This window comes from Protopterus annectens, chromosome 10.part0, assembly GCF_019279795.1.
Source record: "Protopterus annectens isolate FY-2018-M chromosome 10.part0, PAN1.0, whole genome shotgun sequence".
Classification (NCBI taxonomy): Eukaryota; Metazoa; Chordata; order Ceratodontiformes; family Protopteridae; genus Protopterus; species Protopterus annectens.
In genome coordinates, this window is record NC_056744.1 from 1,303,764,660 (window position 1) to 1,303,781,772 (window position 17,113).

The window sequence follows — 17,113 nt, forward strand, 5'->3', positions numbered from 1 at the left end:
GTGTGTGTGTGTTTATATATATATACACACACACACACACACACATATGTGTGCGTGCGTGTGTGTGTGCATGCGTGCATATGTGTGTATGTATGTATGCATATATATATATATATATATATATATATATATATATATATATATATATATATATATATATATATATATATGGAGCCTCTTATAAACATCGAACCTCATATAACCGAACTTCATTTTCACAAGATGAAAACCACTATATGTGAAATACCCAAACAGCAAATTAAGAGATGTAACACCCAGTAGGATAAAAGCAACCTTATCAAACTAAACTAACAACTCAGAGGACAAATAAAGTCTACCAAAGACAAAATTGAGGTAATTAGGCTTCCTAGTCCAAGGACAACCTCAAAGGGTAAGTAAATTTGTTTTTTTTTTTGTCACATTTAGACTTAATTTTGTTTCATCTTTTATAAGCATTACCTTTGTCTTAACAGGATTATTATAATACCCTGTGATTTTCCAACTATTATTCATAACTTTATAGAGATAATTTAGAGAATCTTGAAACATTACCTTAAATTTTTCTACTAGTTTTAATATTTGTTTCTGAATCTGTTAATCTCAAAACTGGATCAATAACTAACACAAAAAGTAATGGTGATAAGTGGTAGCCCTAAGGGACATCTTTAGCTGTTTTATGGTTAATGAACATTTAGTACTTACTAACAACTAGATATGTCTTGTTGAATAAAGCAAAATGAATATTGAGAACATCACCTGGAAATTTATGATAAAATAATTGATATAAATATTCTGTGCTTATGGTATCAAATGCCTTATATGCATCTAATGCATGTTTCAATTGTATAGATTCTTTTCTATTATTCTGAATATATAACTGAATAGCTTGCAAAATTTGTTATACCAGAATCATATCTTCCTGGTTAAAAATAATGATTTGGATGGACTGAATCTGGTAATTTAGATAAAATATAAATTTTTAATTTTTAGAAAGAAATTATAATCAGAATTTAAACTAGTAGCATATCAATAATTGTCAACAAACTCTGAATATTTCCCAGTATTTTTTTTAATTTCTATTATTCTAGCTAAAGAAAAATATTGACCTTTTAATGATGGCTTCACCATTAATTGTTTACATGGGCAGAGTAAAAGGGAATTAGTAACTTTTGCTATTGTTTTTAATGGTGTTTCACACATTATTTTCTTATTTCAGATCTAAGTTATATACTGGAAACTCCATTAGAGTTAAATTATTTGTGTCACAAAGCTTCAAACAAATCAGCCAGTTTAAAAATAAGTTAAGTTCACATATATTAGTTAAGTACACATTTATTAGTTAAGTGCTTTCAGCCGTTACACAATATGCCTTACTTAGAACTAAATAACTGAATCAAATTCCACTGCTTAATATATGCATGTTAACATATCACATGACCATTCTCTGCTAATATTTCACTTAATATTTGAGGGAAAACACTCATTTTCCCCAGTTACAGCATTTATTTAGAGGAAAATAGTCTAATATTTTTTTTTAAATCTAAATGTCTATAACTAGGTTGCATGGCATTCTTAACAAGCCAGAAGTCGTCAGGTTGAAAATAACTTAGGAAAGCTACCATTTCAAACTCATTCTCAGTATATTTCATTTTACCATATAAACAAACACTAAAACCCCAGAAATTATCATATTTTATTATATTCCATGCACTCAAATGCATCAGGGCTTCTTTAAGAATTTTTAGAAAGTTGTCATACTCAAGAAAAGAAGCATAAATAGATCCAATAGCCATCTATAGCTTTCCTACCTTGATTTTCAATAATAATGTTCTGCCTTAAGGTATAAATTAATTTATATATTACTATAATTTCTGGTGATTGCAGAAGAATTGCCACACTTGCATTTTTTTTACTTCTTGAATTTATATATAATATCTGTAAAAAATCTGCAATTAATCAATAAATAATTTTTATCATGAATTAAACAACTCTCTTCTAAGGAAAGAAGACGTGGTAATATATCTACAAAAAACTTCAGAAGTTTGCTTCTTTAATTCTGTGATTTAAACCTTTCATAGTAATAGAAATAATATTTATTACTCTTTACCCCAACATATATCTTGAAGAGCTTCCTAAATGTAACTCCTCATTTATGGAAGTGATTTCCCCCTCTCAAAAAAAAAAAAAAAAAAAAAAAAAGAAAATAGTAAATTCACAGCATCAAATAAAGACTCCATTTAAAATTTCAGCTAAATCTTTTGACAGATCAAATATATGTTTGAACCTTATACTGATAAACTAAACATCAAATTACAAAAACAGAGACTTCCAAGTAGTTCAGCTATATTATATCTTTATTTTATTACTATAGAAATGATATAAAAATCTAAACTATCTGTTTAAAAAATCTGATGATAAAGCTCACATTAGATATTCTAAAAATAAAATGGCCAAAGTAATACATTTAAAAATAACAATAAATGTCATAAATTAAGAAAATCTAAGATGATTGGAATTTGAAAGTTTTATCACCACCAAGAATATTGGAATTTCAAGCACTTTGGAAAAATATGAAGTCTATTTCAGATGTTGTACAGATCGAGTTGTTAAGCAAAAGATTTATTATCATACATATTAGATTCCCTCCAGAATGGAATGGGTAAAAATAAATAAACAAATAAATAACAGTGTTGGTAGGGTATGCTCTAAATGGAAATTGGTGTCATATGTGCTAGTTTTATCATAGAATCATTGCCTGGTGAAAATACTTTACAAATTGTCCATTCCCCCCCTCCTCCAGCAGTATTGCTGAATCCTTCAACAAACACTTCACTGAAACTATAACATCTCTAAACAAACAACACTTCCCTACAACAGCCCCCCATCTCCTAACCCTAAACCCCCAACTCCTGTTTTCTTCTTCACCTCAGTACCTACCTACCGCTAACATAAAAAGACTATTGTCAAAACTTAAACCCACCAAACTCGCAGCTGACAACTTCCCCTCTGAATACTTGAAAATTGCATCTGATATACTAGCCTACCCAATTTCAATTCTAATCAACCGTTCCATAACAGAAGGCTATGTTCCCTTGATATGGAAAATATCCCACATCATTACCCCCTCCACTGAACTCTCCAATTACCGCCCCATTGCTATCCTCTCCCCTCTCTCCAAGATACTTGAAAAATGTATCAACACCCAGGTCTCCAACTACCTCCTAGTTACTCCTCTCCAAAACCCAACATGGTTTCAGGCCATATCACGGCACTACCTCTGCTCTGCTCTCCTTCACCAACACTATACTTCACCACAAAAACAATGGCCTCTTCTCTACTGATGTATTTCTAGATCTCTCAAAGGCCTTTGACATGGTATCTCATGAGCTACTACTCTCGCCAACCTCTCCTCCTCACAACCAGCCTGCAACTGGTTCCACAGCTATCTACACAGACACCAACAATCAGTAATCTGGGACAACAACACATCACCTCACCTCCCAGATACTCTCGGAGTTCCCCAAGGGTCTATCCTTGGCCCTCTGTTATTCTCACTTTTCACTAACAACCTACATACTGCCACCACATAAGCATCTCTTATACAGTACGCAGATGACTCTACGCTCATCTAGTCTGCCCCCACTCTACCAGAACTACAACAAATCACACAGGAATCATTCTCTTCTGTAGAAAGCTGGCTAGCCAATGCTCAGCTCCTACTCAACCCAAGTAAAACAAAACTTCTCCTGTTCCAACCTTCCAAAACCACCCAAAACACCCCCCTCACTTCAACATTCTTGCCAAAGACAATACCATCATCTCTCCATCAGAACACACAAAATTACTTGGTGTGGAAATAGACAACAAACTTAGATTTGACACCCACATATCTCTCACAATAAAAAAAGTTCACAAGAAACTTGGTGTATTACATCAAAGCCGCCAATTCCTAACCAAGGTGGCTAGAATCTCCATAGCCAATTCCCAGCTAATCTCCACCCTACTCTATGCATCCCCCATACTTACCAACCTTAGACAGACAGACCTACACAAGTTGGATGCCTGTTACAACAAAATTGCTAACTTTTCCACTGGAACCTCCTACCGCAGCCATCATTGTATCTCCCTTAAAGAACTAAACTGGCTAGAGCTCCCACAACTCATTTTCAATCCACTCTCCCTCACTCATAAACTTATTAACCCACCCCCTTAACATCCCTTCCCTTCAAACCCTTCTCCAACCCTATCACCCCAGTAGGCCCCTAAGATCAAGCAACAAAAATCAACTCACTGTTATCAAACCCAAAAACTCAGCAGGAGAAGCCATATTTTCAGTTACCATATCTAAACTTTGGAACAATCTTCCACCCTCTATAACTACTCTACCTTCCAGCAGCCTTTTCAAGACAGCACTCAAATGCCAGTTAAATTTGCACTGGCTTTGTCCTTGTACTAATCCAGACTAACACCACCACCCTTACCACCCCCCACCTAGACTCTTAACCCAACTATACTACTACCACTACTAACCACAGTCAGAAATAGCTAGTTGTCTTTACATACTTTAACATCTTGTCTGACAACTTTGTTACTAATATTATAAATGACAAGAAACTATCTTAACTTGCAACATTTTCTGTATATACTGTTTATGATCAATTATTGTTATTGTATTAAAGCCAACAACCTGTAATGTTGTTTACTACTACTGCAACTTTGTACCTCTATCATGTACATGATGTAAAGCTTTTCTCCCTGGGCATCCGCTGAAAAAGGACCTGCATCCAGTCAGAATTTCTTGGTAAACAAATGTAAATAAAATAAATAAATAAAATTAAAAACAAATTGTAAAAAAAAATCTAACTAACAAAATGTAGAAATTGAGCATTCTTATGAAGTATGCATTCCCTATGGATGCTGTGCATTTTCTAAGTTGCTAGCTTTAGCAAGCATACCTACTAAAGAAGTATATTTGCATGTTGCAATTAGCTCTTTTGAGTTTCCAATTGATAAATTGTGGTTTATGATTAAGCATCATATGCTTTTTGTTTGTTTGTTTTTAGTTACCCTTACTTTACCTTATGGCACCCTACTCTAGTGTCCCATATTCATCAATGGGTATAACAGTCTTCTCTAATACCCCTGGATTTCCATATTGACTGGGGCCAGTACAGAGTCTTGGGATGTACTGTGGTCTGAACAACATCATTTGTTGGAATTTTTTAATTTGTACTCTACTCTATTTCTCCCAGAGTTGTAGTCTCTTGGTTGTGTACAGAGGGGTCTAATTTGTTTCATTGAAAGATCATTTCACTGAATTTCAATTCACCTTGACCAAATTGCTGAAAGCTCAAATTACTGAAAACTCATTTCACCAAATCTCATTTCACTGAAGTGAAGTACTGGCACTGTGTAGAGTACTGTAAGGCAAGTAAAAGGTATATGCCCTTTTCCCCACTGTAGTGCAATCCTGGACTTAGTATATATAGTTAGGGGAGGTGTGGGGAGCACAGCCCTTAGTTTGGGTTTATATCATCTTCTGAAAAGAGTCATTGATGTTGTAAGTATGAATGTCCATGGTTTAAAATGTATTTTTTGAAGCTTTCAGTGAAATATAATATAAAACAAATAATGCATGTACATCTATTTTTCCTTCTAGCAGGGTACACTGTTTATGCATTTTAGGCAAATAATAAATTCATAATTTTTATACTAGGAAAACAAAATATCATTTGTGCAATATATAAAACATTTCTTGTAATTTAGTTTATTTTAATTTTATCTTTTAGAGAAGTCTGTCTTTTTAAATTGCACTGAACAGTATAATCAGCTGGCATGCTGTTTGGGTACATGAGTGTGTCTAACATTTAAATGGAAGTATTTGTTTTATGATTCAGATTCTGATGAAGTCCTTTATGTCTTTGGACAAAAGCACTTAAATACATTAGGTCTCTTGTTGGATTTACACTCAGATTTAAGTATTTAGATCATCTGGAAAATATTTTGTAAGTACTTTGTTTTGTTAATTATTCATTTAAGGCTTGTATACTTGCATTTTTATTGGCTTAATTTTTCATGTTTTTTTTAATCTCATTCTTAACTGGTTAAGCCCACTGCACACAACTGTTTCTTTTCTGAGGTACTCCAGTAACACTGTCTGGTTAAGTGACTTTTCAGAGGCACACAATAGGCAAATGAAGGAGGAAGGAAATAAACCCTGGATCATACATTTTGTTTTATTTTATTTTTTTCTCCTAGTCTTAAACATTCTTGATTGGAGTCAATGTGCAAAGTTTTGTTGAGTAGTAGGCTTTTTTCAAGATAAGTAGAATAAGAATATGATTTCATCTTTGACTGCTATGAAGCTAGTGATATTTTCTGACTGCAACTGAATTCTTCATTTAAATTATTTAGAAGTGGACGCTCAGCTCTATTGCTGCCAACTATTTTAAGGTGATGCTCATGGAGATAATGCTTGCAAGCGAAAAGTGTTCTTGAAGAAAGTGGATGTAAGAAGGAACTCGAGATTTTGTTGACTGGTAGTGGTTGTGGTTCCTCGACACATTTATCAGTACTTAGAGACTCTGCCCTGGATGTGAAATACGTGCTGTTTGGATATTTTATTATTTTTACAGCATGTTCCTATCCGGTTCCATTCTTTTTGCTGTTGGATATATATATATATATATATATATATATATATATATATATATAAAATTTATGGAAATCAGAACACAAAAATGTTTAATCATAGACAACTCTATTGAGAATGCTGATTTTTGTGCCTGATTTGCATGTTTTCATTGCTCCTTGTCTTTTGTTCTTATTTTAATGCAGTTTCTTTTATTTCACACTTTAATTTACTGATCACAGAGCCATGTGGGCAATAATAGGTGAGACTAAAGAGATAATAAAAGAAGAAATAGGAATAGAAAAGTTACCTGATTAGTAAGACAGAACAAAATGAAGCTGGAAAGTTAGAAATTATGAGAAAAACATATGACAATGATGGAATTTTACAAACCTTGGTCTGTATGGTGGACAGTATTTAAAGAAAAGGTATAAGAAAGTATTAATATTTTTGACTGTAGAAAACAGAATTAAAATTATAATTTAAAAAGTAATATCAAAAAGTAATGGAAGATGTTCAAGTAGAACATTTGAAAAAAAAAAAAGGAAACAAAAGCCAGAAATAAATTTGCATGACAAAAACAGATAGAAAATTAAAAAAAATATTATTTAGGCAAATATTTTTCTTTCAGTGATAGGAAGATGAGCTATTACTTTATTTAGAAAAATAGTGATAACAAAGAAAAAAAGAGTAGTTGTGATTTATGATAAATAGGGTGGTTTCAGATATAAACTTGAAAAATATTGTAAGCAGAGGAAAGATTTGTGGATGAAACATATAAAAGAATTTGTGAAATATGAAAATATCTCAAAGTGCTAAGGGAGAAATTGAAAATAAGGTTACTATGAAAGAAAAACAATAATAATAAAAGAAGGGAGAAGAGTGTCAGCACCAGGATTACACAGACCAGACTAAGCTATGAATTTTACAAGTGAATAGAGACAGAAGAAAAGTGATTTGCTGTAAAGTATATGAATGCTTAAATGAAGGGACAGTGTAGGAAGAACTATGTAGCATGGTGATACATGTTTAAAAGACAAAAGAAAAAGTCATAAGAAATTGTAGACCTATAACGTCAAGGAATAGTGATTATAAAATATTTATATGAATAATACCAAAAAGAATGCAGACAGTGCTGGATGAAGTAATAGGAAATGGTGTGTTTGGTGTAAAAAGGAAGAAAAGTAAAGGAAATGTTAATAAAAGTAAGGGAAATTATTCACTATGGGTCTTTAGCTCTCAGTCTTCTCAGAGGCAGCCTTCATTACTATAGTGGTTGAAATCTTTGAGAAGATGCCAAATCAGTCACCTTGGGTTATTTTATTTCAGTTTTTGCACCAACTTATTTCATTAAATTAACAACTGGAATTTTCCTGGCAAAAGTCAGTAATAGGTTTTTGATAGCACATAGGGGCTTCTCTCCCTTCTAGCCAAAGCAAAATTTAGTTCCTCTTGGAATTTCCACATATATCCCTATGGTTTATTAGGAATGTTTATTTTTAACCGTATGTCAGAATAGTTGCCCTCTACCATTTTTACCATTTACATATTCAGGATTGTTTGTGTGTGCTTGATGCTGCCCTCTCATTTTTACTTGCATATATTCAAACCAGAAGCAGGACCAGCCTTAGGTGAAATGGAGCCCTAGGCAAAGAATTCCATGCTGCCCCCTCCTGTATCCTCACATGTCTCTACCTTTTTCTTCCTATCTTGGATTCCCATCACTATCTAGTCAGATTACTTCTTGCAAACTTTTCTTTCTTTTTTTTTTTTTTTTCATTTTCACATATTATTGCACTTGTCAGCTTTTTAATCCATCCTTTCAAAATCTAACAGGCAAATACTTCACTGAAATAATTGATAGAAATAATTGAATTTAGCAAGGGATTTGAAGCCATTAGGTTTTAAATTTACTTATCCATCCTTGATTGACTGGGTTAGTCCCACTAGGCTAGTAGCTTCTTATCAGGTGAGCCACACAGTGGTATTTATAATACTGGGGAAATTTGTCAACAGCAATGTTCAACTATGCCTATTCTTTTTGATTACTAGATAAAACCAGAAAGCTGTCACTAGGGTTGGGAAGAACTCTAAGATAGAGGCTAGCAGAAGTAGCAACATGGAGGAGAGCAATGTAAAATAACTTGGAAATAAGAGAAGGATGCTTAAAATCATGATGAATAAGGTAGCAGATGCTATTGTACAGACACTGGAAGCTGATTCTGTCACAGTGGATATGATCCTCACACTGACTCTGAGCAGGAAGCATTGTAATAACAGAGCTGGGGGATAATGGAATGCAGAAGGAAAAATTGATGAAATTGCCTCATAAGAAGGAACCAGGAAATGAATATGTTGTATGGTGGGGTAAGACAGCAGATCATGTCTACTGAGAATAAGGAACAGAAGGAAAACATTTTTGATAAAGCTACTACCAGTGAAGAATCATTCCAAAATACAAGTAAAACATTTTTCAGAAATAGTCAGTGTAACATAAGGCAATAAAAAGGTACTGTCAATGCTTTTCTTTAAGAAAAAATGGAACACTATGAGATTAAGAACTAGAAATGGTTCTGCAGTAAGGAGGTATCTTATTTGGAACAAGTTAGTCATGCCATTAGGGTGTTCTGTGAGAGATATACGGCTTTTGTAACATTTTATTTGAAACTGAAATTTTCCTGCATAAATTCCCAAAATGAATGTGAAAAGAAAGAAATAGTTATCCATGGACTAAATTTAAAAAAGCATGTGTTTCTGCAGTTTAGAACTGATGCTCTAGAAAAGGAAGATTAAAGAAATGTTCACTTAAATAGTGTGATAAAATTGAAAACATTAAGAAAACAGATTGAAGACATTGATGGCATGGTGGTTTGGAAATGGATGCTATGCTAAATGTCAAGCAAGATGTTTTGCAATGTTTACCAAGTGTTATATTTGTGAAAAGTTTAATGCTTTAATGGTTATTGGCATATTAATGTACCAAGGTCAACCCAAAAACTGTTATATTTTGGGAGCAAGGAATGTTTAATTCAAAACTGTAAAAAGGTTAAGTGTGGACACATGAGGGGGGTCATACAATGACTAAATGTAGAAAGCAATGCAGGTATGTGGGGAGGAATGGCATTTTTTGGTTTGACCATGCACAAAAACAATATAAATTTGTGCAAGAGAAAACTATATAAGTTATCAAAAAAGTGAATGATCTAGTACAAATAATGGTGAATGTGAAGGAGGATGTGAATGAAGAAGATGAGGATAATTTTGTTCAAGAAAGTGATAAACATACAGGTTTGCAGAAAGCTGAAACTGAGACATGTAACATATTTGCGTAACTATTAAATGAATAAACAGATCAAGAAGAAGGGGAAGTAGAGGAATTGGTTAGTTAGAAAGGAAAAATACTGTTGGACAAAGGGTAAGAGCAAGAAAATAAAGGTTTAGAAATATTCCACCAAAAGTTAAAAAAGGGAAACATTACAGTGATGTTGACTAATATGAGCAGTCTAGTATATGTTTAGAAGATTATCAATATTGGAATGGTGTGTATGTTTATGTGTTGATATTATCTGTTTATAAGACACAAGGTTTATACCACTCAAAGACAGAATGCAAGCTGAACAAATATGGTCACAAAATTGTATGGAATTTAGTAAATGATCAATGTTTAGGAATGACATTTTTGTTAATGATTAGTGATAGAGAAAAAAATAGACACTCATATTGTTTACTCTAGAAGAATAACTGTGGTAAGTGTCAGATGGGAAAACAATGTATTCAGACTGATAGGGTTATATGCATGTTCTGAAGTTAAGGAAAGGGAGGGGAAGAAAACAGTTATTTGAAAAAAACAATTCCTTGTGTTATGGTTAACATGAGCATCTTAACTGTGATTTCAGGAATAATAAGAAATAAGTGAATCATGATGTTAAAAATGCAGGCAGTAAGGACATGGGGTGGCTTAAGACTATGGAGTACAGCACATTTTACATATGCAATAGGATTACTGAAATCAGAGATAGACTACTTTTTGACGTCTGATCATCCTGCTGAAAAAGACGGTGGTGTTATGGCCACAATGATTTTGGATCATTTGTGTATTTGGATAGAAGTGAGAGAAAATGATGATGATGTTTATAAAAGACAAAATGAATCAGGAACTTAACAGACCATCATACAATGGGAACTTTTTGTAAGTCCTAGACAGAGCAGTGGGTTATATTTAAAGAAACATGTAGACATATATAACTGTGGGTAAAAATGCAGCAAAGGAAACAAGAGAAAAAAGATCATGAAAAGATGAGAGGAAGTATACTGAATAGTTTAGAAGAAATAATAATGAATTTTATTGTAAAAAAAGGATAATATGAGAAGAATAAAAATAAAGCTGTGGAAGTACTGTATAAGCTAAAATATTTTCTTAGGGGAAAGAAGGAAGAGATATCTCCATACCTGGAAAAATGGTAAACTGTAAATGTGTGATAAGGGAATTGAAAGATGGGAAAGAGTAAATAATGAAGTACAATCAAAATATATTATGGATATCATGAATGTTTATGTCAAGGAGGGTTACAGAGAAACCACTACTGAAGGTAATAGTATCTGGGGTGTTAAGAATTTTTCTGACCAAGCAATTGAAAGTTTGCAAAGTAAGATTAGCTTGGATGAATTAGATACAGTGCTTAAGCTATTAAAAGAGGATCCATCGCCAGAAAAGGATGGTATAGGTTATGATGTATATAAATAATTTAATGAGAAACTTAGAAAATTTTTTGTTGAAATATTGAATAAATGGTTTGAAAATGGGGTGCAGGAAAGTAGTATATGTGAAGGTATTATAAGATTTATAATGAAAAAAGGGAAACACTACATAAAAACTGGAGGCTAATTAAACTGAATAATGCAAACTATAAAATATCAATAACAATATTCTAAGGTTTGAAAAGGTTATACATGAAGTAATGTCACCTAATATGTATGGAATGAAACTGTGGTAAAGATGGTAGTAGAGGAAATGCTGTATGGAGGGGAGTGATGCGAGTAATAAATGTTTATTGGAAATGTTGATACAATATGGGATTAAAAGAAAAATAATGAATACTTAAAGATGGCATATATTAATAATAATAAGGTTACAGTAGTCAAACTGAGCAAAACTCAGCAAGTTGTTAATTCAGGAATACAGCAAAGGACCAGACAAACTGCATATAATTAAAACAACAAACATTTTATTACAAAGGAAGAAATGGTTTAGCACGTTTGTCCTTAAGACTTCTTCAGAACAATTTTGTAACAAAAAACACTCCTATTTTAAAGAATCCCATTGTCACATGATCGATAAAATATTTTACTATACCTGTAAAATCTTCAAGTATATGTCAAGACATGCTATACCTAAAAATGTATATAAATTATAAAAAATATATATATAAAAATACTTTTTGCAATACTACCCCTATTCATAAAAATGACATGTTTCTTGCTCTATTTTTGAGCACCCAAAAAATATTGCTAATTACGTTTAACCCTGGGGGGCAGCCATTGCATTGCTTCTAATTTTCCAAACCATCTCTCTATATTCAAGATTTGCCTTTTCATAGGAATTTGTACTTACTCAAATACAATGAACAAAATTTTCCCAGAGGGATTCCATGTCTTTAAGTGTTTAGCTAAATCACCTCTATCATCATTTCTGTTAATACTGTACATTTGTTACATACATACATATATACATACAAATATTTCAAGCATGGGCATTAATGCCATACTAGCTTGCCAATATACCAAAACACTTGTTCCCATAATAAATGTCCAGGCTGTTTTTAAAAATATCTAAACTAATACTTGCTTCAATGCAATTTAGTAGTCTGTTCCATGTGCCAATTACTCTGTCAGAAAACCAATTAGTACACTTCTCATTCCTATAGAATCTTCTACATAGTTTGTCTGATGATTCTCTAGTATTCTTTGATAACCCCAAACAAAGGTAGTTGTCTTCCTATTAGGTATCTGTATGAGACACTGCACAAGTTCAGATATTTCAGTCTTTCATAATTACTTACATTTTTACATCCATGGATACCCTTGGTATATTTCCACTGTACCCTTTCTAGTTTACTCATGCTTGTTTTCTTACTGGGTTTCCATATTGTTATCCCATACTTAATTTTGGGTCTAATGTAACTAACAAACAATGACTTCATTTTTTATTTCTAGACTTTATAAATCTTTTTATACAACCTATAGTTCTATAACTATCATTAACCAATTGGTTGATATGATTTGAAAAACTCATAGTTGTATCTACCCATATACCCAGGTCCTTAAATGAGTCTGCAGTTTCAATCAGTGTGTGCTATATTAAAAATTCACCTTTCATTTTATGTCTTCCAAATCTCATATGCTTAGTTTTTAATGTATTTATCGGCATATTATTCTCCTGTGCCCAAATGGTCAATTTAGTCAAGTTATTTTGCAGACGCGCCCTATCTGTAACGCATGTAATCAGTTTACCCAGTTTCAGATAATCTGCATACAGACTGTAGAACACTTTAGATAATAAAGTTAGGTCTGAAAGGTACAATCTAAACAAGTAAGGGCCTAGGACAGAGCCCTGTGGGACATCCTGACTGTAACCAAGGATTTCACCTGTCCAATTGCTGTATGATACTTGCCTTTCCTATTTGTAAGCCATGCAACTATCCATCTTATCAACAGTACATCAATACCTAGTTGTACTAATTTATTGATCAGTGTTTTATGTATGACCTTGCCAAATACTGAAGTTAAATCTATATAAATTACATCACAGCACATTTTTTCATTCATAGCTGTTATTATATTGTTATAGAACATCATTATACAGGTGTTAATAGATCTGTTTCCAACAAATGCATGCTGATATATGGTTTCAAGTCCCAACTTATCCAGTTCTGACAATAACTTATCCAATAGTACCCTCTCCATTAATTTTCCACAACATGAAAGTAGACTTATGGCTCTATATGACTCTGTGTTTGTCCTAATCCTCTTTCCTTTGAAGACAGGTTTAATAAGCGCATGCCTCCAGTCTTGAGGAATCTCCCCATATTTATATGGCCTAGTGAATAATAAATATAATGGTACTGTAAGTTCTTGCTGAAGTGTTCTCAGGTTATTGTTACTAATTCCATCTCCTCCCTGTGCTTTGTTTGGATCCAGTTTGCACAATTCTTTTTCAATATAATCTAATTTCATTCCAGTATCTGGGCTTACTTGGATGTCATTAGGACAACGTATCACGCATTTTGTGGAGCCAAACTGTTTTGCATAAGATTTTGTAAATATAGTTATAATCTGTTGTGTCTGTGAATACATTTTAGGATCTGCACACAGTTTTTCAATCTGTGTCTTTATTCCTTCCATATCTAATGTATCTATAAAAAGGTTTAATATTATGCTCAATATATTTATATAAATGTTCTTCAAATTTTTCTTAATCTTGTCACATACTATGCTTAATCTGTTTGTCCAGCTTGTTTATTTCAGTTTTCAAAGTTGTAGTTAAACCTCTCTTCCATTTCCTATATTTTTTGTCTCTCACCTTAATCAGATATCTTGTTCTTATGGAAATATATCCCCTGATGTTGTATTCCTAGGTCCTGATGTTAAACATTTTTTTTTTATTTTTGCACTCACTTTCTCTTTTGAAACTTTCCACATTCCATCTACAGTTTTTCCACTGAACACCTCACTCCAGTTAGTTTTACATAGTGATTGTTTTGCTTTCATATAATCTGTAATTAACCTTGTGTGCATTGGTTTAGATTTCAGTTTGGCAGAATTATCTAGCAACAAATTAACCTTTATGTCTCCATGATCACTGAACATCAATAGTGGCAAAACCTGACTTGAAGTAACAGTAATTTCTTTAAGAACACAATGTCTAACATGTTCCATCCCCTGGTAGATTTGTTTTACAATCTGAAGCAATTGTTGTTCTTCAATATACATTGTGAATAATTTCCATACTATTATTGTTGAATCAATATTCTTCCAGTCTTTTTCTGGTAAATTAAATTCCCTGGCTAATATGTATTCTTCCCTACTGCATTTCATCCAAGAAATGTATGAATTCCTATAGGTCATCTGTACTTGACTTTGGTGGTCTATACACTCCAACAATTGTTATATGTGCCAGGGTTATCTTTATTGTCACAGTTACACAGTCTATAGTTTTGGTGTTATCACTGAACATGTAATAATCACAGATTTCATAATTATCTTTAATCGCTATCATAACACCTCCATCTGATTTTTTGCTAGAATGTCTGTTACAGTAACAACATTTATACACTGACAGAACTGGTTTCCAGTAATTGTTCTTTAACCATGTTTCACAAAGAATAACATCAATCTTGTGGGAATGTAGCACATTTCCAATAAACAAAACTTAATTATTAATGCTCATAGCATTAACAACCATCAGAGATGCATCAAATGTTGCTATCTGTGAACTGCTAAATTTTTGACCTGGCAAAAATCCTGCCTAGTATTTGTCAAATATTGCAAAATATCTGCTGCAAAAATTCTCTTCCCTGATCTTGACAAATCCATGCCATCCTGTCTGAACACATATGTGCCCAAAACTAGGCTTGGATGCTCTACACATTCCCATTTTTTAAAACAGGACATTTTTCCATGTAGGTATTTACCCCCAAAAAATATTTTCATTCACAGTGACCTCACTATACTTTCTATAGATGACTTGTGAAAAATATGTCCTAACACAATAATCAATATCAATAATTATATTGATCTTACAGTGCTAGAAACATTAGAAAGGCACTATTTCCATACATTATACATTATATTAACCTCCTACTTTGCCATTTTTTTCCTTTTCCTTCAGGAAGCGCCAGATTTACAGTGTTAGATATGATAATGTTTAACTGGGTTGATCACTGTTAGAAACACTAGTCAGGCACTATTGTGCCTCTAGTACATTGCTGGTAACCACCTTATCTAAATAATAGAATGGGAACGGATATTAGACAACCCTGGTATTTTAGCAGAGTGACAAGCACAGCCTAATTCATTAAGTAAAATACCTATCAAACCAACAAGGCAAATGTTATTTATTGTTCTATGTATAAACCTGCTCTGCCTCTACATGCATGCTCATCCCCTATTTTGCTCTTTACCCTCCAGCTTTTCTCTCCACCTTCCTTTCACCTACCTTTAAGCATAACCTCTACTCTCTCTTCTTTTTGCAGCCTGTCTGCGTAATAGTTTTTAAAATATTTTAGACATAGAAATCTATAACAGGACCAACACACTCACGGAACTACCCCGAGGCTGTCCACCCCCCCACTCCCAACTTATTTTTTCTCTAGTTTTTTAAAACAACATACGCTAGTAATTTTAATGGATATTCCCCCTCTATGTCACTAGGTGGCAGCAAAACATAGAGCTTAAAATCTCCTTGCTCATTCATAACGGGCAGATCTAAGCTCCAGTATTCAATTGTATATAATTAGAACCAACCTCTCTAACAAAAGTAACTATTTAACTCCCCTTTGCAATACCTGTAAGTGGAATCTATCTCAGAACGTGAGTGGGATTGTAGCACAATTAATAGTGCCCCCAAAAGAAAATTAAAAGGTAAAGGGTGCTACTTACCTGGGAAATGTATCCAGTGCACAATCTCACTGAAAAAACTAATTGACTCCTGATACACCACTTCATGGCTCTGCCCTGCTCCATTCGCCCTTCGGGCTCACTCGGCTCCCCTACCCTACCCCCAAATCCCACCCACCCCAACACCTCTAACTTTATTTTACCCAAACCACACCCACAACCAAAAACAGCCAATCTCCTCTCCCAATTTCCAAATACACCCCTAACCTCTCACTTCACCACCACACCCACCCTTACTTACATCTACTCCCTCCTCTCACATCTTCCTACAATACTGGGTACAACAAAATGAAAACCACCTTAGGAGGCCTACTACTAGCCCTCATAACTTTAGCATATTTCACATCTACTCATCCTATCACCTCACTACAAAATACAAATCACCATGCAACACAGGCATACACTAAACCAAACACACACATTTCCCCATTATGGCTACACTATTTCAAGACAGTGTAATGTTATACATCTACAAAACACAACTAACAACAACACATACCTCTAAGATATCAGTTAAATACCACATAAAAACAACACAAAGTGTAAAACACATATTACTGATCACAAGAAAACTGTTCATATCAGGAGATATTCACCCAAATCCAGGGCCAAGCAACCCCCTACTCCCACCCAAACAAATGTCAGACCTACTAATCATTAACATAAATACCAGAAGTCTGACAAACAAACTTCCTGATATCCAAGCCTTCATAACCCACTACTCCCCAGATATACTAACTGTCACCGAAACCTGGCTAAACCCCAACATCCAAAACAAAGAATTTCTTCCACCAGGATATAACATTA